Genomic DNA, 22,573 nt, shown 5'->3' on the forward strand with positions numbered 1-22,573 from the left:
TAATGAGAACGCATTGAAAAAAATTGACCTGAAAAGCCATATAATATGGTCTATTCCTAGAAGACAACTCTTTAGAATATGTGTTGAATTGAAGAAATAAGAGGAATGAGTTTACAGGTAGTGTAAGTTTGAAATTCCAGAGACGAGGTCATGAGTTGACCAAGCCCAGTGGAGTAGCATAAAGATGGAGAGCAGGATTTACATTATTCAAGAAGCTCATCACATGTTCCGTTATATTTGAGGGACGCTAAAGCAGAGGCATTAAACTAAGTGTTTCAGAATAGAGCAAAGTCCTGGGGCCCTGAATTATGCAACTGCCATAAAAATGACCAAAGTAGGGGAATCCATCTCCAAGAACATATTTGAGGATATCCAGCTATCAGGACACAGAAGCCATTGTAGTACTCTGTGGCTCACTTTTTTGGGGGGGGAGAAATTTTTTTTTATTTTTTATATGAAATAATTTATTGTCTTTTGGTTTTTGGGGGGTCACACCCGGTAGCACTCAGGGGTTATTCCTGGCTCTGTGCTAAGAAATCGCCCCTGCAGGCACGGGGGACCATATGGGATGCTGGGATTCGAACCACCATCCTTCTGCATGAAAGGCAATCTCTCCAGCCCAGACAATTTATTTATTTAAACACTGTGATTACAAACATAATTGTAGTTGGGTTTCAGTCATAACAAGAACAATCTCCTTCACAGTGCAACCTTCCCATCACCAATGTCCCCATTTCACCCTCCCCCAAACCTGCCTGTATTTGAAAGAGGCTTTCTACATCCTTCACTCACTGACATTATTATGAAAGCTCTCAGCCTAGTTATTTCTCTAACTACACTCACCACTATTTGTGGTGAGCTTCATATCTTGAGCCAGTCCTTCCATCCCTCATCTTGGAATTATTTCAATTATTTCAAAGTCTTTTATTATTTATTTTTATTATTTTATTATTATCTGGGAATTATTTCAAAGTCTTTTATTTTTCTTAAAAACCCATAGATGAGTGGAACTATTCTGTCTCTCTCTCTCTCTCTGACTAATTTCACTCAGCATAAGAGATTCCATGTACATACATGTATGGGAAACTTTTATGACTTCATCTCTCCTGATGGCTGCATAATATTCTATTGTGTATATGTAGCACAGTTTCTTTAGCCATTCATCTGTTGAAAAGCATCATGGTTGTTTCCAGAGTCTGGCTATTGTAAAAAGTGCTTTGATGAATATAGGTGTGAGGAAAAGATTTTTGTATTATATTTTTGTGTTCTTAGGGTATATTCCTAGGTGTAGTATAGCTGGGTCAAATGGAAGCTTAATTTCCAGTTTTTTGAGGCATTTCCATATTGTTTTCCATAAGGGCTGGACTTGATGGCATTCATTCCTACCAGCAATGAATGAGAGTTCCTTTCTCCCTACATCCCCACCAGCACTGATTGTTCTTGTTCTTTGTGATGTGTACCAGTCTCTATGGTGTGAGATGGTACCTCATTGTTGTTTTAATTTGCATCTTCCTGATGATTAGTGATGTGGAGCATGTTTTCATGTGCCTTTTGGCCATTTGTATTTCTTCTTTGAGAAATTGTCTATTCATTTCTTCTCCCCATTTTTGATGGGATTAGATGTTTTTTTTTCATTGTTAAGTTCTGTCAGTACCTTGTATATCTTAGCTATTAGGCCTTATCTGATAGGTATTGGGTGAATAGTGTTTCTCATTCTGTGGGTGGCTTTTGTATCCTAGACATTATTTCCTTTGAGGTGCAGAAGCATCTTGTCTGGACAGTGCTGTTTCTTCCTTGAAGATGCCTTTAGTTGCAATGTTCTGGAGTGTTTTACCTACATGTTGTTCTATATATCTTATGGTTTCAAGTCTGATATCAAGGTATTTAATCCATTTGCATTTGACCTTGTTGCATGGTGTTAGATGGAGGTCTGAGTTTGTTGTTTTTCTGCAAGTGGCTGACCAGTTGTCCCAACACCACTTGTTGAAGAGGTTTCCTTGATTCATTTTTGCATTTCTTGCCCCTATATCAAAGATTAATTGATTGTATATCTGGGAAGAATTCTCTGAATACTCTAGTCTATACCACTGATCTGAGGGTCTGTTTATTCCAATATCATGCTGTTTTAATGACTTTTGCTTTGTAATACAATTTAAAGTTTGAAAAAGTGATGCCTCCCATATTCCTTTTCCCAAGGGTTGCTCTAGCTATTCTTTGGTGTTTATTGTTCCAGATGCATTTCAGGAGTGTTACATCCACTTCTTTGAAGAATGTTATGGGTATTCTTAGAGGGACTGCATTAAATCTGTACAATGCCTTGGGGAGTATTGCCATTTTAATGACATTAATCCTCCCAATTCACAGGGTATATGCCTCCATTTCTGCATACCCTCTTTTATTTCTTGAAGCAGGATTTTGTAGTTTTCTTTGTATAAGTCCTCCACATATTTAGTTTAGTTGACTCCAAGATATTTGAGTTAGTGTGGCACTAATGTAAGTGGGATTTTGTGATATCCATTTCTTCTCTATCATTATTGGTGTATAAGAAGGCCATATTTTTGCATATTGAATTTGTAACCTGCCACATTGCTATAGGTATCTATTGTTTCTAGAAGATTTTTTGGTAGAGTCTTTAGGGTTTTCTAAATATAGTATCATATCATCTGCAAACAGTGAGAGCTTGAATTCTTCCTTTATTATCTGGATGCTGTTGATATCTTTTTCTTGCCTAATTGCTATGGCAAGAACTTCCAGCACTATGTTAAATAGTAGTGGTGAGAGAGGGCAGCCTTATTTTGTACTGGATTTTAGAGGAAAGGCTTTTAGTTTATTTCCATTGAGAACAATTTTTGCCATTGGCTTGTGGTAGATAGTGAGGCTTACTTTTGATCCTAGATTTTTTTTTTTAGTCTTAGCGTTTTTTAAGCCTGCATAAAGAAAAGGTGATTTCCCAGGCTGGTAGGCAGCAAGGACTGATATGCAGACCATAAGAATACATATAATCTCAGCTCCAAATACCAGTATGGCATATGCCCTGTGCTCTGCAACAATCATGAAACTCATGTTCCTGGGAAGATGCTGGAAGATCAGGTCAAAAACTAATGTGGACAAACTGTGTTTTCAAGGGCCTCAGAGATGAGAACCATTGAAGTTTCTCAGCAGTAGGAGAAAAAGAAGCCTCCAAACTTGTTCTCTGTTCCGGTCCAGCACTGCTGTGCTCTGTTAGTCAAATAATACCTTCAACATGAGAGCTTTATATTTATTTTCGTGAACACTCAAAATTCCTTTGTAGCTTATCAAAAAACTGACTCATTCATTATATAAAGATCAAGACGTAGAACTAACAGTTTAAATAAAGCCAATAAAATAAATTCCAAAATCAAATATTTTTATACCTGATGAAATGTACAAGTAGTTTTCTAACTAAAAAGTTAGAAAGCAGTTTTTAACTGAAATAACTTTAAATGAACATTGCATTATGTGTCATGTGTGGATCACTGAAAATAGACATATGTATTGATTACAAATTCACCTCAAATCTAGTTGTTTAATTTTGAGGAAAAAAAAATAGGACAAAGATGAGAAACCTTTTTTATTCAGGAGGGAAAGATTCAAACACAAGTCCTACAACCTCTCTGCCTCTTCTGACATCCTGTACAAAGTAACTACTCCAATCTACGCAGCTTTGTAAAAACAGAAATGTAAAACTCAAGAGTTCACAGATTATCTCATTTGGTGAGGAGATCTGCCAGATCTTCTGGTTCCTCTTTTGAAGAACACTAGTTCCATTCAATTCTAGAAGCTTCCACCTCTGGCACCTAACTACCCCCCAGAGATCCAGCACCTTAAGCTTTCACCTCCAGGAATCAGATTCCACATCCCCATTCAAAACAGTGCAAAAGTTGAATATTAGTCCTTGAAGCTTACAACTCAGGAAGAAAGGCATTTACCTATAAAAAACAAAAATAAAAACAAAAAAAAAACTTCAAGAAAATTTAATTAAAAATAATAAAACTAAGGGAACTATGAAATAAAATCTTAGATGTTAGAAATCAACAAAACCCAGAGGTTAAGGAAAAAAACCGTGGGGCAGGAAAGATAGCACAATGATAGGGTATTTGCCTTGCACCTTCAGGACTGAAGGTGGTTCGAAAGCCAGCATCCCCCGAGCCTGCCAGGAGCGATTTCTGAGAGCAGAGCCAGGAGTAACCCCTGAGCACCGTCGGGTGTGACCTCAAAACACAAAGAAATAAGAAAAAGAAAAAAGAAAAAGAAGTGTTTATATATGACCTAAAATATTCTCAAAATTAAATTGACAAACATAGCTATATTATTGTCAGGGTTGCAGAGCAAAAGATATTCCACCCAAGAGCTGGGGTGGAATATCTTCCTCTTTGAGAAAATACCTCATTTTGCTCCTCCCAACCCTTATTTTTTTTGGGGGGGGGTGAGTTTGGAGCCACACCTGTGGTGTTCGGGCTTACTCCTGGTTCAGCATATAGTAATCACTCCTGGTGGGCTCGAGACCTTATGGGGTGTTGGAGGATCAAACCTGAATTGGATACTTGCAAGACAAACCCCCTACCCTTTATACTATTGCTTTGAGCTTCCATGATGTTTGTTTGGTTGGTTGGTTGATTTTTGGTGTTTGGGTCACACTCTACGTCGCTCAGGGGTTACTCTGGCTCTCAGATAACGCTACTAGCATGTACCGGGGACCATATGGGATGCTCGGATTCAAACCACTGTCTGTCCTGATTCGGCTGGATGTATGGCAAATTCCCTACCTCTGTGCTATCTCTCCAGCCCTTCCATCATGTTTTTAATGGGGTCGATTTTCACTGTTAACTTTTATAGAGCTTTAAAGAAAACTTTCTATCTCTTGACAATTAGCCCTTGTATGAATATGTTATGCACATATTTCTTCTAGTCAGTAGGGTGCCTTTTTTAAATTCAGGTTTTATTTTGTTTTGCAATGAAGTCATTTTTTAGTTTGTTGTAGTCCCATTCTTTATTTCTGTTTTTGAGAAGCACAGTTTTAAGAAAGTATTTGTGGTCAGTAATCATAATGTTTACTTCTATTAGTCTCCACAGAAAGTAAAGATCAGTTTAATCTTAGACTAGTTCAATGGAGAAATCTAAATATTCTTGCTTATATAAAATATATAAATATATAATATGTTTTATTTGTATATTTGGTAATGGTGAACCATTTTGGCAACAAATAGAGAAAATCAATATTGACCCGATATATTAATAGTTAATGTAATTATGTTAATTATTTGCCCAGAGATTAATACTCATAAATAAAACATGAAAATAAAAGATAGATAATATTTTCCTTGATATCACTAATAAAAAAAACAAAATGAATCATATAAAAATGGGGCAAAATGCACTGACCTTGATAGGTGGAGAAGGAGGTCAGTTAATTATTTTCTCTGTGATCATTTTGTTTTTAATTGAAGACCATTAAAATTAATATGTGAAGATATTGGTTCTCTGGCTGGTTCAGCAATAAATAGGTGCTATTACTTTATTTACATAGAGATTACCTCATAAAAACAAAATCACATCACATTTTATGATAGCATTGCCAGTTCTTAGTTATTAAAGGTTTTATAATGTAAAAGCATTTTATTATATAAAATGAGAAGTGTCAGAGATATTGCCAGTACTTACTTATATATTATTTTCAATATCTATTAATAACCCAAGGAATAAGTGTTGTTTTGTTGAAAACAAAAAAACAAAAAAACAAAAAATAGACTGTCCAAATTCAAATGGTAGTTACTAGCACTGAAACAACTATTATATATGTAATTAACACTCATTCCTATACATAGATATTTTTATTATAATATAGATACAAAGATTATTATCAGCAACTTTCACATATTCTTGATAGTGTTAGTAATTGTAACTATGGTAGCACCTAACATCACAATTTTTATGACTGAAAGTTTATAGCTGTTGATCTTGGTATCACCTTTTTTTAAGTACTGATGCCAATTTTTTATTTTTAAGGCTTTTTTAAATTAAGACTGTGATACACAATATTGATAATGATGGCTTCCTGCAAATATAATTCCAACACCACCATCTTCCCAGTGAACTCACCTCCTTCCCCCAAAGACCTCAGTGCCCCTTCTTTTCAAATACCTTCCAATACTCTCATTTGTTGTGGATCAAATCTTATACTTTTCCTTTGGCCTTTTGTTCTCCAAAAATACATTTTTAAATAATATCTTTATTTGAGCACCTGGATAATAACTATGTTTGTAGTTGGGTTTGAGTCATAAAAAAGAAAGCCCCACCCTTTACCATTGCAATGCCCTCATCTCCTTCCTCCCCTAAACCCTGCCTGTATTCAAAATAGGTATTCAATTTCTCTCACTCACTAGCACTTTCATGGTAGTTGTTAGAATAGTCATTTCTCTAAAATCCCACAATATGAAGTCTACCACAAAGAATGGTGAGTGCAGTTAGACAAAATAACATATTTTATTTCTAAACGTACATGATTATTTTTATAACAATTTATTTAAGCACCATGGTTACAAAAATGTTGATAATTAGGTTCCAATCATTGAAAGTACACTACCCTTAACCAGTGTAATATTTTTGTCAACAATGTTCCCCATTTCTCTCCTCTCCCAACCCCTGCCAGTCTTTGGGACAGGGATTCTATTTCTCTCTCACTATCACTTTTCCTACCATTTTACCCCTGCTTCTGGCAGCCACCAACCTGTCCTTTATTTATAACTTCATTTTTTTTGGTTGTTGCTGTTATTTTCTTTTTATCCTTTCTTTTGTTTCTCTTTTGCCTTTTTTGGTTGTGTTTCTTTGGGGGAGGTGTTCACACCTGGCAGCGCTCAGGAATTCCTTGCTCTGTGCTCAGAAATCGCTCCTGGCAGGCTCAGGGGTGCCTGAGATAGAACCTGGGTCCGTCCTGGGTTGGCTGCGTGCAAGGCAAATACCCTACTGCTGTGCTATCACTAAGGCCTCATGGTTGTTTTTCTTTTACTCTTTTGTTCTTTTGTTCAAAAGAACAATATAGTTTTTGTTCTTTATTTCCTGTGTTCCTTATACATCTATAGATGTACGTGATAACTTATTGTTTCTGTTAACATGATTTATTTGATATAAATGCATATATTCACATATTTGTTAAAATATCATTGCCTGGAACAATAGTACATAAGTTAGGGAGTATATCAAACATGTTTCTGACCTTGGTTCATTTTCTGGCATCACATATGGCCCCCAAGCCTGCCCGGAGTGATTCCTAAATGCAGATCCAGGAGAAGCTACTGAGCACTACTAAATGTCACTCAAAATCCCTCCCAAATTAGTGTTCCATTGTATGCATATCTAATACTATATACATTAAATATTATGCATATATACATATTATAGTACCTATAATTAATTTTATATAATATATACATATGTGCATATATGTATATATAATATATACTATAATATTTATCAATTAAAATATTTAAAGAAAAAGTCCTATTTGTTTCTTTAAAATTTTATTTTTACATAGTTATCATGAAATTTGAACGTTACTCATGATTGGGTTTTAGGCACACAAGCTTTCAAGACCAATTCCTTCACCAGTGTCCACTTCCTTCTGCCAAAGTTCTACCCCCACTCGCTGTCTATTGATTCACTTTTATAAGAGGTGATTTTATATGTATATCTATGTCTGCACCATGGTTTCCAGCACTGTTGCTGACAATGTTTCATGCAGCACATTTTACCATCTTTCAGCACCCAAACCTCACCATCATAGGTGTTTCCACCCTCCACTTCCCCCAGACTATCTTTCAGCACCCTCAAGTGGTCTATTTCCTACTGAATACCAGTTCACAAGCCATATTTATTTTTATTAATTATTCCACCACTAGGCATAATTTATTTAAACACAAATTAATTGACAAAATATTCATAGGTTTGTTTCTATATTCTTTTTCTGTTTCATTAATCTAGTTGCTTGTTTTCATGCCAGTGCCATGCTTTTTAAATATCATCACTTTAGATTATTATCAGAAATCAGCATATGTCATAGTTTTGCTCTTCATAACTTTTTTAATTTATTGGTATTCTGTGGCTTTCAATTCTGTTAGTAGTGATTTCTCGTGCATGTAAATTCATTCATAAGTTTCTTTGTTTTCAAACCATGAAAAAACTTTAGTTATAAAGTCTTATTCTTGGCTCTCTGCTCCAGAATCACCCCTTGAAGTGCTTATGGGACCATATGCCTCATAAGATTGTTTTGGGTATTTGGTATCTTTTATGATTCCATACAAATATCAAGGTAAACTGTTTAGTATATATGAAAGTGCAATTAGAGGGTTAATAGAAGTGGTAAGGCACTCGCATGCTTATATACCTGGTGAGATTACTAGCAATACATACATACTACTAACCTCTCCAGTAGTAATCCTTCAGCACAAATCTAGGAGTAAATTTTGAGCACCACCATGAGTAGTCTCAAAGCAACAAAAATGTGCTACTGGAACTTTTTAAGGATTTCAAATTTCATGTTAATAGTAAAGTACTAGATAGTCTGGGATAAATAAAATATATATTGTGCAATGAATTTCACTTAAATTTTACCATATGGCTCAACTGTATTCTTTAGACTGTGCTGTATGAAACTAATTTTGAATACTTGATGAAATTAAGTAGAAGAGATAGTAAATAATCCTTCTAGTTAGCTTCTTTAAGAAAACTGAACATTCTGTCATTCATTGCATTTGAAATTTTTCTTACTCAACAAGAAAAGTCCTAGTACGTTCTGCATACAGAAAAATATTTTTATGTCTTAAAAACAAAACCCTTAATTATGAATGACTCTTTATTGCCATGGCAGAACAATAAATCCCCACGCTGCATTTTCCTTGACCTATTACAACCACAGCATACTTCTAGATGATAGACCTTTAAAAAACATTCCACAGTAGAATATTTTGCATAACATTTACACATATATGGCTATAAAAAAGCTCAAAGTACAGAAGTTGGATTATTATAAGATGATCTGTAAATGGTCATGCAAAGCATTCCACAACCAGGGCCAAGTAAAACATCTTTAATATACTGGGGCTGAAATCAACCTTATAGGTATTGAAATAGTTTGTATTCATTTACCTCCTTGCCAAAGTTTCTTTTTAAATAAGAGAGAATTACTTTGGCAGAGAAAGGAAGAGTACAAAGTTAGAAAATGGAAAGTATTGGTTTAGCAATAGAGTAGTTGCCCAGAAATATGAGGTCCTCTCCTCTGAAATAAATGAGAATAGAAATTTAAAATTGCAACAGAAAGCAGATATTGTAAGTATAAGTGCTTGTTGGATTAAGCCAGAGAAACAAAGACCCGTATCCATTCTTTGGACTGTTGGCTTCAGTATTTTCTAATATACTCCTAATGTTCATTCTTTATTTCTAGCACTGCTGAAACATTTTCATATTTAGCAGTGACTAATACGGTATTTTAATAGGAAGGTGGCTAAGAGTCTTTCAAACATGACAGAGTACTACCAAAATTGCCATAGATCCCATTGCTTGAAACTCAACAGATGGAACAAGTTTTATTCTTGTCTCCAACCTCGATGACTCACTGTCTAAATTGTCAAGGTGACTGTCATTTTGTAATACATCTGAGCTAATCATGTTTTCCCTATCCCACTAGTATCACATGTTATAAATGCTACAACATTTAGAAAATGTATTTACAATATTTAGGTAATTTGAACAGAATACATATCTCCGGATAGAAGGAAAAAGTCAGCCAAATATTCTCTCATACAAAAAAGTATCATTTATTGTCAAAATAAATACAAAAAAAGCATTTTATGTGTGACATCATAGATATCTAGGATATGATATAAAGTGGTTCTTATGATGGCATTATAAGATATTCTAAAGATACAATATAAGCTACAATGATTAAAATAAAGCTAACATTAGTGAGATAAAATAAAAACTCTACAATACATAAAATTTATATTGAATGCACAATACTAGTAGCAGTAGAATTTTAACAAATTTGAAGTGTTCCCAGAATTCAGAGGCATAACAATATCTAAGGTGGAAATTGTTGGAGAGACTAAAATAGCTAGAACTAAAAATATAATGATATAATGAGATGGAAAGTATATATTGGGATTTTCTGAAGGAAGAATTGATATTGAAAACACTAAAACATATTCTGCACCTAAAATAGTATCTTCAGCTGAAATTTAAAGACCTGAATTACGTATTGAATTAATGCTTCATAATTAAATGTAGACACTTTATTATGCACTGTTTATATCCAAAATTAATGCTAATGTTTGCTCTTAGGATAGAAGAAATGTAGACACTCAGGAGCTAATATTAATAGAAAGATGGTTATGTCTTCTGTAACAGAGAGGTTCAGTAATGTAGCAAATAACAGCAAGAAACTTGGAGCAAGAATCCATACAATTCATATAGTTTCTCACATACTGAAGCATCCATATCTGCTTATTTTTGTTGGATACAATGACTAAAACATATAGCCCTTCCAAGATGTCAATTTTTTTTTTTTTTTTTTTTTTTGGTTTTTGGGCCACACCCGGTGACGCTCAGGGGTTACTCCTGGCTATGCGCTCAGAAGTCGCTCCTGGCTTGGGGGACCATATGGGACGCCGGGGGATCGAACCGCGGTCCGTCTCCTAGGCTAGCGCAGGTAAGGCAGGCACCTTACCTCGAGCGCCACCGCCCGGCCCCTCCAAGATGTCAATTTAATGAACCAGAGATGAGCACTAGTGTTGGTTTGCTCCTAATGCAGCCAATGTTTAAGCATAGAGTCGGGAGTTTCCTCCAAGCATTGCTCGGTAAGGTTCAATCTCCTTCACCCCACCACTACTAAAAGCAAAACCAACCCAACAACAACAAAAAAAAAAACTACTGTGAAGAAAGACTCTGGTTTTGGAATGCCAGAATTATAAATTACTGTGGCTAAAATAAAATGATTTTTAATAAAGTCAAAATACAAACTAGATCAAAATGTCAAAGTAATCTGTATTTAAAAAAAAGTCACTAACCTTAGTTTAAAAAACAACAGCAACAACATCAGTATGCCAATATCCTTCTATGCTTTGAGCTCTTTCTTCCATCTACCCTTTTGATAACTTCACTTCTGTTGCCAGAGTCTAAGGGTTTAATTTCATTGGCTTTATTTATTTCTGTGATTTCTTTTCAATATATCACATATGATTGAGACCGTATGAAACTTGTCTTTTTCATTCTGACCTATTTCTTTTAGTATGACCTCGTCAAGTTCCATCTATGTTTCAGTGAAAAGTAAGGGCTCACCTTTATTCATAACTGAGTAAAGTTATGGGATTTTCAATTCTTGATTATTGGAACTTATGCTGAACTAAACTTTGATGTGTCTATCATTTTTATTTAGACTGTTCTTTGGAGAGATGATTGAGTGAAATTGCTAGGGGCTAAAGAGATAGTGTAGTATAGGGTGCATGCCTACAATGTGGGTTTGATCCCCAGAATTCTATACAGTCCTCCAAGCCCACAAGGATTGATTCTTAAATTCAGAACAAGAAGTAATCCTTGAGAACATCTGTGATCATACCTCAAAAAAGAGTGGACTTGCTGGAACATATTAAAATGTAATTTTTTTAAATTTTTGCATAGAAGTTGGATAAGTATATTTCCAACATGAATAAGGTTTTCTCCAGAATCTCATCCACACTTTTTTTATCCTTTTGATTTAGATAATTTTCACTGATGTGAAGCGATAGCCCTGTGCTTTTCTCTTGATTTCCCTAAATGACCTTATGATCTGCATTTTTTCAGTGCTTATTGACAATTACTATATTTTCTTTGGAAAAGTGTTCAATTGACTCTCTTTCCCAAATCTTATGATAACTTTTTAAAAATTCTTCTGAATTCCTTAACACTAATTTTAAGTAAAAATATTCAATACACTTTAATTTTTCAATGCAAATACCAAAACAGTACTACTATTAATAATGCATGGTCAAATACAAATATTATTTGGTATATAATTGAGACTTAAATTATTATTAGTGAGTGCATAAGAAGTTTAAATTTAAATGCAATGTTGGGTTTTTCTAGTATGAAAGGATAACTAGGACTCAAGAAACTGTCCCCCCCTAAACGTAGTAACTTTGGTCATTTATGTTATCTGAAAATGACATGACTTAGAGAATTCAAGACCATGGAAGTTATGGGATATCCTATTTAGTTATAGACATCAGACATGATTAATAATTAATTTCATTTAAAAGACCTGTTACAAACTGAAACATCAAGGTAGAATAAAATTAAAAAGCACTGCCTCAGTTTGAGAGAGGATGTGAAAAAGGTAATTGAAATACCACAACAATACAGAAAAAATATCAAATTAAATAACCGGTGAGCACTAAAGCAATAAAGACAGGCACCACACTATAGTCTCGGTTCTGAAATCAAATCATGCTCGAGTGAAAAAAGAAAGAGAAAGACAAGACAAAATAAAATAAAATGATATTGGAGACATCAACCGTAATCTCCACACCAAAATAAGGACGTCAGAAAATCGATCAATCGATAAATAAACATGTGGAAAAATTATTGTTTTGTGCTTTTTTTTTCTCCTTTTCTTTATCTCCCTGCATAGGCACAGTAACTATTGGGGATATTGTAGAGGGAATTCCCTTGACCTAGGAGATACAGGGTTTCTCTACTCCTGAAATATACTGTCATGGGATTAACTCTAGACTCCTTGCATGATCATTTACTCTCCCCTTGCTGCTTTTCTGGTGTTTGGAAGACTTCTGCTTTGTCTTGGATGGTAAAATCAGACCTCTGTTTCTAGAGATCTTGGTGGCTGTGCAGCTCAGGGAATGGAGTTTATGAAGTCTTTCTTTGTGGTTCTAGCAGTTATGTTTCTTCAGTGTCGTTTTAATCCATCTTCTGTAGTTGGTGTTCTTGGTCGTTATGTTGCTCCTAGACTGGAGCCTGGGATAAAGTCTTTCGTTATGTTTCCGGAAGACCCGTTCAGTTGCGGTTGTCTCAGTCAAACTTCTGGAATTGGAGCTCTGTTTGTTGAACAGATTGTATACCAAAAGCTAGGCAAGAGCTTTTTCACATCCTCTCTCAAACTGAGATTGGAAGCCTCTAGAGGGACTCAGCCCATTCGTATTTGACTTTTGACTTCTTTTTTTTCCCCTCTTATTTTGTACCCCATTCTATTGCTTTTCTTGCCTTCAAACAAAACCACATACCTCGATTTTTCTAGCTCTGCCTCTTAAATAGAGGGGGAAACAAGGGAGGGTTCCAGGACAAAACAAATATGTGATCACGAATAGTAAGCCAGACAAAGAGGGGTCCACCTACTCTAGCAGCCCGGGGGTAATGGTGGGGTATATGGGTTGTAGAAAGGGAACTGGAATGGGGGGAGGACATAGTTGGTGATGGGTATTCCCCTGACTCAATGTTAATATGTACCTAAAATACTACTGTGAAAGATATGTAAGCCATTATGGAAATAAATGTGTTTTTAATCAGAAACTTTCTTTGACTTGCATGTATTATTATTATATCAATTATATTATATGTTATGTTAGGTCACTATATTATGTTATGTTAGTTTACCTCATTATGTTAATCAATTTTTGTCTCTTGAATAAATTCTTACATAAAAAAGAAAAAAAGAAAAAGATGAAAAAATTAAATAGCACTGCAAACTTATCTCTGGTTTATATATTTTAGTCAAGTAATTTCTAGGATGACAAAGAACATAGGCAAATATGAAGATAAACAATCCCTCATATGGAGGGTATTTAAACTGCAATTTTATTCTTGACCTTAATTACAGGAATGTAATGAAAGAAATGCAGAATTTTAAAAATAACTTAAATGGCTCTGAGTATAAACAAAAGCGAGATGTATAACTCCCAAATGGAGTGCAGAGTATAAAACATAAAAGCAGCACAGCACAGATGAATCCCTATAGGAAAACAGAATGCAAAGAAGATCAAGCACGAAGAAAGCAATAAGGAAAAGAAAGCACACTCATTTATTATTTATGACATTTGAGTTAATATTTTAAACTCTTTTGTAAAAGATAGAACTCTCAGACTGACATGAAGTAATAGCCATCTGGGTCTGGAGGGAAGAGACAGAGGCATAAATATGGAAAAGAGACGGTGGAAAATTAGGCAGAAGACCCTGTGCTCTGCTTGGGTTTTATGTGCCCTTTCCCCTACCCTCTCTTCTTGTGTAAGAACTTATACAACCCTGTAGGTAGATGCCCACACATTTTTTTCTTTATATCTTCATTTAAACACCAGGATTAGAAACATGTTTTTAATTGGGTATCAGTTATAGAAAAGAACACCCCCCTTCACCAGTTCAAACTTCCCACCACCAATGCCCCTCATCTCGCTCCTTCTCACTCACCTGCCTGTCTTTGAGAGAGGCATTCTATCCCTCTCACTCACTACCATTTTCATGATAGTTTTTGGTGTAGCTATTTCTCTAACTTTGCTCACTACTCTTTGTAATAAGTTTCATATCATGAGCTGGTCCTTCCAGCCCTTATCTCTATTGTCTTTTTCTTAATTTTTAATGAAAATAGTTAATTTACAAAGTTCCTCATAGTTGGGGTTAGACATACAAAGGTTCTAGGACTAACCCCACTACCAGTGTTAGTTTCCCTCCACCAATGTTTGCAGAGTCCATCCTATGCCAACACCTCATTCCAGCTTGCCAGCATAAAGGGCCCATTTTGAATTTTAGTTGTTAAAGTTTGGGTCTCATTATTTCATTGTTGTTGACTATGGCTTGGATATTTAGTTCTGTTCTTTCTTAACGCTACCAATGCACTGAGACATCTTGCTTGGACCCTGTCCCTCATCCTTTCTTATTTGTGTTTTTCCTTCTCCACTCAATTTCTTTCCTTCTCCTCACTATTTTTGGGGCTTAAAGTTTTCTCAAAAACTCCCATTTAAACCATTGCATTTTTCATGAAGTTATTTTATTTTTTCTTTTTCTTTTTTTTTTTTATAAAGTTATTCTAAATACCAAGTATAAATGTTATCAAGTCTGCCGACACTCTTAGCTGGAGATTCTTGGTTTGGTTTCCACCATTACCAGTGTGAAAAGCATGTGGGGCCACATCCCTGGACTTGTTCAGAGAAAAGACACCGACTTTTGTGCCAGGATGTTTCTCATTCCTGGTCTTAGGTTCTAGCTCAGCCACTTGCAAAAATTCCTTTGTGGAAATAGTGTGTGCCTCATTATGAGTTTTATTCCTAAAACCTTCTTTTCTCCAGGAGCTGAAGATATTTAACACCAGTAGCATTAGTAATAGTAATAATTACAAATTTTAAATATGTCTTTGTTTTATTTTCTAAATAAATTCACTAAAATCATTTAAAAATATATATGGCCCCAAATTAAAAATAGTGCTTGCCCTGCATGTCACTTGGCCATGGTTCCATTACAGACAATGAATATGAGCAATTTCATAAGTGATCCCTGAACACAAAGCCAGTTAGTAAGTCTTGATCACAGCTGGGTGTGGCCCAATTCTCACTCCCAATAATTCAGAATACAAACCTGGCTTTAATATTTACTTAAAGGAAATAGCATATCAAATGTGGGAGTTGTAGTAGTTGTAGTAGTAGTAGTAATAGTAGTAGTAGTCTGTCTGCTTTTAACTCTCCATGGTGATGGAACGTACACAGAGAATGAAGAACAGAACAAGTTGCTAGTGACAGCTCAGCTGTATCTGAAATTTCTACATATTGTTATTTCTACATATTTTTATTCTAAGAATTCAATGTATTGGAAAGCGGAAACTGTTGGGCATTCCATGGCAGTTTGTCAGTTCCAGTGAAGGTACTCTAATATGCTCAATAGCATAAGTTCTACCAATAAAATACGAAATTGTGTGGTTTTCTGAACTGTGATAGATTTGTGGAGCATCACCTTAAACAAGGTAATCAGTGTGAAAAAGACCAATAATGGATGATCTCGCACATTCGTTGAAAATAAAAAGGCACCATAAAGGAAGAGACAGTAATAGATAATTACAAACTTTTTATCTTCAATTACAAACTAATTAATAAATGAGCAAAAAGGATGAAGGGAATGAAGATCAGATTAGAAGTATCCTAAGGACAGTTGTGGAAGGGTGGCTGGGTGTAGTCCCTTTGTCCAACAAAACCATTAAGTATTGTAACCACATTACCTAAAGTATCATGGAATAACAAATGATATCCAAGATTCTGACCCAGCATAGTACTAGGAATATTAAATCACAATATAAAAATTATATTTAAAAATTTCAAGACATCAGATTATACTTTAAAATGGGATAATAAAAACTTTCATTTTCAAGACAAATCTCAGAGGTCACCCCAGGACAATGTGGCTGCTATAATAACTAAAATAAAAAAAAGACTAAAGGGCTGGAGTGATAGCACAGCATTAAGATGTTTGCCTTGCTCGAGGCCAACAAACTTGGATTTGATCTCCAACGTCCCAGCCAGGAGAAATTTCTGGGTGCTCAGCCAGGAGTACCCCTGAATGTCACCAGGTGTGGCAAAAAAAGACTAAGTGCAAAAATCGTTATTTGTTAAAGACATCTGAAACATGCAGAATCAATAGAACTAGATGTCACATGACAATGGATTCTGTTCATATGACCACCTTTATTTTATTTTATTGGCCTGAAGAATCAGTGGGTCCTGATCATAGCTTGGTCTGGCAGAGATGCGTCTGGGAAGGAGCAAACAGTGATTTGGGAGCCTGCCAAGGGATGAAATGACACCACAGGCTTGAGGCAGAATTTTTCCCAGATATTTGTCCATTCTGACTACTTGGGGAGGTAAAGAGACAATTACAGCATCTGAAGATGCCTGCCTTGTAGAGTTACACAGGAGAAAATATCTAGAAACAAAGGCAGGAAGACAGTTTCAGAAAAAGCTAGGATTCATTCCAGATCAATTCAAAGCATGAGAACCTTAGAGGTCAAAACCAATGAAGAAGAAAATTGTAACTGGAAGGAAACAAACAAACAACAAAAAAAAAAAACACCAAGAAGGTCAATATTTATATATTATCTTCAAAAACCTGAAGAAAAATCTGGTTCATCATTAACATTTTAAAATGATATAGCCATAGAAGAAGAAGAAAATGTAAGATTAAAAGATTATTTATCTTATATAATATGATTTAAATTAAATTACTAGTGATATATTCTGAGTTATGTATGTTGAGTAATAAAAGGTAATCTGAAAGAATTGAAATCAAGAAGTCAATGGGAAGTAACAAGGGAAAAAGGTAAGGACCCCAGTATATTGGTCATGTAGAGGAGTGGTCTATATATTCAAACCACAGAGACTAAAGCACTGAAAGAGTAGACTCAATTCACAACAACCAAGCTCAAAAATATGCCTGTCAATGAAGCAGGCTGGAACATGGGGGTGGGAAACACTGGACAATGGTGGAGGGAAGTCGACTTGGTGGTGTAACCGGTGCTGGAACATTGCATGCCTAAAACTCAACTAGGGATAACTTTGTATATCATAGTGTCTTAATAAAAATAAAAAACTTAATGAAGATATAAAGATAGGCTCCAAGAAAATTAAATATGCACATAATTGCAGAGATAATACCATAGGTAAGGTGCTTGCCTTGTGTGCAACTGCCCCAAATTTAGTCTTGGTGTCCATACAGGATACTCTGAGGATGTCAATGATCCCTGAGCAAAAAAAAACACAGGGTATGCCATGTCATCCTAAACAAACAAAAAACTCAAAATAATAAAAAGAGGCAATGAGTACAATTTTATGAGAACACTTAAAAAAGAAGAAAACATATTTAGGGGCTTGAGAGGTAGCACAGGAATAGGGCATCTGCCTTGCATGTGGCTGACCCAGGATGAACCCAGGTTCAATTCTTGGCATTTCCTAAGGTCCACTGAACCTGCCAGGAGTGATTCCTTAGTGCAGAGCCAGGAGTATCCTCTGATCACTGCCGGATGTAGCCCCAAAACAAACAAAAAAAGATGTTTAAGTACAATATACCCCCAGTAATAACAGAAAAATATTTGTATGTTATCATAAAAATTCCACTTTGACCACAAATTTGAAGGTCAAAATGAGCAAAATAATACAGAAGAGTGGTAGAGGTGTGGATACAGTGATAAAATCTCAATTTACTATTATGTGTTCATGAGGTTAGAAGAACTATTAAAAAATGTATAACGTGGAAACAGAAAAAAGCACACAAAATTAAAAGTCACCTCTGTACAACGAGCTGTTGATTAAATTAAATATATTTTAAACTTCATGAAGTCAAATATGTCCTAATTTATAGCTTGAGATTTGTGTTTATTAAAAAGTCTTCCTCTGAAATAACCATTCAAGTTTTTCTTTCAATACTTACAATATTCTCTTGCAGGCTAATCCTATCTCTTTAACCTAATTATAGTTTAATTTTGCATGGCCTTGTATTGATAGTTTAAATTCCTAACTGTAACTATATTTATAGATTTATTACTTCTCTAGTTACTAATTTATATAAATAAGTAGCAGGCTAATGCACTAACATACTCAGTTCAAAATTGAACTCAATTTTATTATGCTGTAATGAGAAAAAAGCACAAAAATATTTTTAGTGTATTAGACATCATTTTACAAATGTTCCAAATATCCAAAAGCAATTGTGAATCTAATTGAATTTAGACAAATCAATACATATTATATCATAAAGTGGTTTGAACTTTGAAAGTAGTAAAGAAATTTCATGAAAGAGAAATTGGTAATTCTGCCTAAATTAAAGATCAATTATAGCTTTCAGTAAACTGCAAAGAAAGTTTTTCACGTTGGAACCAGAAAGATAAAACAAAGATGAAGGCTTTTCTTTGCATGTGGTTGTTCCTAATTTTGAACCCTGGCACTGCATAAGGCTCTTTGAGTATAGAAAGTCGTGACCCCTGAGCATAGATTCAGGAGCTAATAAGAGGGACTTAATTATGTCCAACTCAACATCAATCATCATTTTATTTTAGGACTCTGAATTTGACCTCTGAAACAGGGCAATTGAAACATCAGATCAGTCCTCGACATTCCAGCCATGCCCCAATGGGTAAGCCAGCAACAGGGAAGGCTTGTGATATTGCAAGAAACATTGATATCTACTGGTGATACCCATGTTATCAATGATATCCATCATTGTTTTGACTAATCAAATTACTGCTTAATCAATATTCCTTCACACACTTCTTGCTGCAGTGAGAGCCTCTAGGATAAAATACATGGTGTGAACTCTACAAGATCCAGACTTGCAAGTCTTCATACAAAACGAATGTCACCTTTATAAGACAGTGACATAAACCACCAGCTTATAGCTGGAATCTGACTTCTAAGGTTCTCTCATGTGGCAGAAACTCCAAGATTCGAATAGGTCCTTAGACCAAAAATGCTTAGGTGTTAGAAAATAGTCATGCACCAGGAAAAAAAATGAAGCAGTTTAGGATATTTAGAAGATATAAATGTAAACAAAAGAAGTGGAAATTGTCATATTTTCTTAACTTTATATTTTAAGTGTGGCTGCTACTTGACTAATTTAAATGCCCCACCCTCTGCCTTGTTAATCATTTATTGAATATTGATGCACTCACTAATTTTTATTAATGAAAATATGGATCATGTGTTGGGAGTCTGCATGGAAGAGGGATTTTTTAATTGAATAAATCACCTAGGAGGCCACTGATGATGGCCTAGGGAACCATAAAGAGTGGACAGTCCTGGTTTGTTCCTTTATCTTTTGGTGTGTCTGTCTCATACTCTAAGACTAGCCCTTACTGGATGAGGTGTCAAGATATGAAACCAATTGGCTTTAGACACTGAAATGATTCTTGTTCCTACCCCTGATTTAGTAAGAACTTACATGTGTACATTATCATGAATTCTCTCAGCCATCATTTTTCATGTTGCTATTTATCTAGGCACAAAGTAGGGAATGAGAAAACTTAATTTTCCTTTTCTAAATAATCATTCATATTTTTGAAGAGTGAACCTATCTGATCACTGTGGGGAGGACAATAAAAATAGGAGAGTATCAAGGTCTACACAGCCTGGGAGAAAGACACAGCAGAGTGAGACGAATGGAACTCAGTTCTCATACACAAGGCTTGTGCTCTCCAATTTATCCCTCCCTACCGCTCACATTTCTTGCCCCACCCCTAGAGCACTTCCCTAAATAACACCCTGTAAAGTGAGAGAAAGTGATGCAAAATATTTGGGGCAACTTTGGAAAAGAGGTGAAAGAGTTCTGTAAATGGCTATAGTTGCATTCCACAATGCCATTGCCTTAGACATCCAGAGGCCAAATAATAGAGCAAAAAGCAAACTCCAGAGAGATCATGTAATATGATTTTTTTAAATGAATAACTGTCTAGCTGCAACAACATTTTCACAAAAAAAATCCTAACTTAAGAGCCAGAGAGACAATACAAGGATCAAGCCTCAGACTATGCCTACAGGTTTAACTCCAGCATTCATGCCCCAGCAATATGCCATCAACTGCCTAAGGATCATTAGGCTTGGTCCCTGAGCACTTAGAAGAGTCCACCAATCTTCAACCTCACAAAATACTTAACAGGTAAATATTAGCATGTATTTTTTTCTTCTCTAAATGTTCACTTTTTTCTACTACTTAGTCATGCTTGCTATGGAAGATGTCCTAGTATCCTTTAACCCAAATCTGGTTTACTTAGTTGTAAGAGTCCACCTACACAATTGTAAGAGTAATAATAATTACAAACCTAAAATCAATGGTAGTGGTTTCAGAGCCTTATGTTGGGTGTGTTATTAATCTGGGTAAGTTCCTACAGTAGGGATCAACTCAAAGTGCCATGCTGATTTCCAGAAGGAAGTGCTTTCCTTGTTTATATTAGAGGTAGTTGACCTGAATCCAAATCTGTCTGAAGGTGCTGTAAATAAACGTTACTGAGCACAGCAGTTAAAAACAAGTCACTACTGACTTGAATCCAATGGACCTTACGATTACCACTTTACATGCTATTACAATAGTTTTCTGTCATTTTACTGCAAAATATCTATTGGACAAATGTCAAAGTCCTTTTTGCCAGAGTTGAATGTAGCTTTTCTTTTACATCTTACATAGGCTTAATTATTTTTGAGTCTTAAAATCAGTTATGGTTCAGAACCCATCCTGTTCTTTTGGAAACAAATTATACCCTTTGACTCATCTGCACTTTTCTATACAGAATTTTACTAAATTTATTTCTAACTGTCTAGGGCAGGGGTCTCAAACTCGCAGCCCATGGGCTGCAAACAGCCCTCCATACAACATTTTGTGGCTCTGCCCTAGAGGAATCTTTTTTCTTTTGTTTTGTTTTAGTTGTTTGGGTCACAACCCCCAATGTTCAAGGCTTACTACCGACATTGCACTCAAGGATCACCCAGACTTTGCCTCCTGCAGCCCCCATGTAAATTGAGTTTGGAACCCTGCTCTAGGGCAAAAGCGTTTCACATGCCTACCCATCCCTACCACACAAACTAATAAAAAATGGACAGATTATTTTTTACGATTGTATAATCCAATTTATCTTTACCATCAACTATTCAACAGCTACTCAACTAGGTAAAAGCTTATAATTTGTTATACATTTTTCAGATTTTATGACTGTGAAATATATTCTAAAATCTCTTACTCTTTTCAGAAATTTTTTATCATTTATTAATCAATTAATATTTAAATAGCTTTAATGTAATATTCACCATCTGTTGGAGTTGATTGTTTTATGTTTTTTTTAATCTACCATCTCAAAGACTGCAAGCTCTTTCGTTATTACTTATAACTAGAAAAATGTTGCTGATATTAATGAACAGAGAACACAAGAAACATTAAGAATTTCATATTCAACAGCCCAATTTTTTTTTCTTTTTTTTTGTCCCCCAATTCACAATACATACCCGGCAAGGGGCCTGTGTTGAGGTGTATATGGGGTGCCTTTACTGTACCTCCTCTTTCTATACAGCCAGTGTAAAGAACACAGCCTGTAGTAAGATTTGGGAGGCCTTATCTTATCTTTTATTTATTTTATTTATTTTTTTTTCTTCAGAGCAAACTAAAGTTGTTTTGTTTTTTTTTTTTAAAGTAAAAATTTTTACTTTACATGTGCACTTCACTCTGTGGCCTGTGGGCGCCCTCCCTGGTTCCACTCCCAGGTTCCCACAGTGAACCACAGGGCGCCCACAGGCCACAGAGTGAAGTGCACATGTGGGTCGTGGAGTTAAAGGAGCTGGGAGCCAACCCAGGGAAGCAGTGAGGCCAAAAAGTGGAGCCAGGGAGGGCATTAGCAGGTCGACAACACTTCGCCATAACATAGGCAGCCCAGGGGGAATGTGAGTCCTGAGAGAGAGGCAAGAGGGAGCAAGTAGGGTTCACCAACTTACCAACGTGACATAGGCAGCCTGGAGGAACAGAGAGTCAGGAGGACCAGTGACTAGATGGTCAAGAAGGGCGAGGGAGA

General features: G+C 35.5%; 1 non-coding gene across 1 annotated transcript; it reads right to left on the minus strand.

Annotated features, from left to right (window-relative positions):
• Positions 1 to 21,986: 21,986 nt before the first annotated feature.
• On the minus strand, positions 21,987 to 22,119 carry LOC126021168 (small nucleolar RNA SNORA51). Its single transcript, XR_007499775.1, has one exon. It is a non-coding gene; the product is annotated as a small nucleolar RNA SNORA51 (small nucleolar RNA).
• Between the last annotated feature and the right edge of the window lie 454 nt (positions 22,120 to 22,573).

Source organism: Suncus etruscus, chromosome 10 (assembly GCF_024139225.1).
Source record: "Suncus etruscus isolate mSunEtr1 chromosome 10, mSunEtr1.pri.cur, whole genome shotgun sequence".
NCBI lineage: Eukaryota > Metazoa > Chordata > Mammalia > Eulipotyphla > Soricidae > Suncus > Suncus etruscus.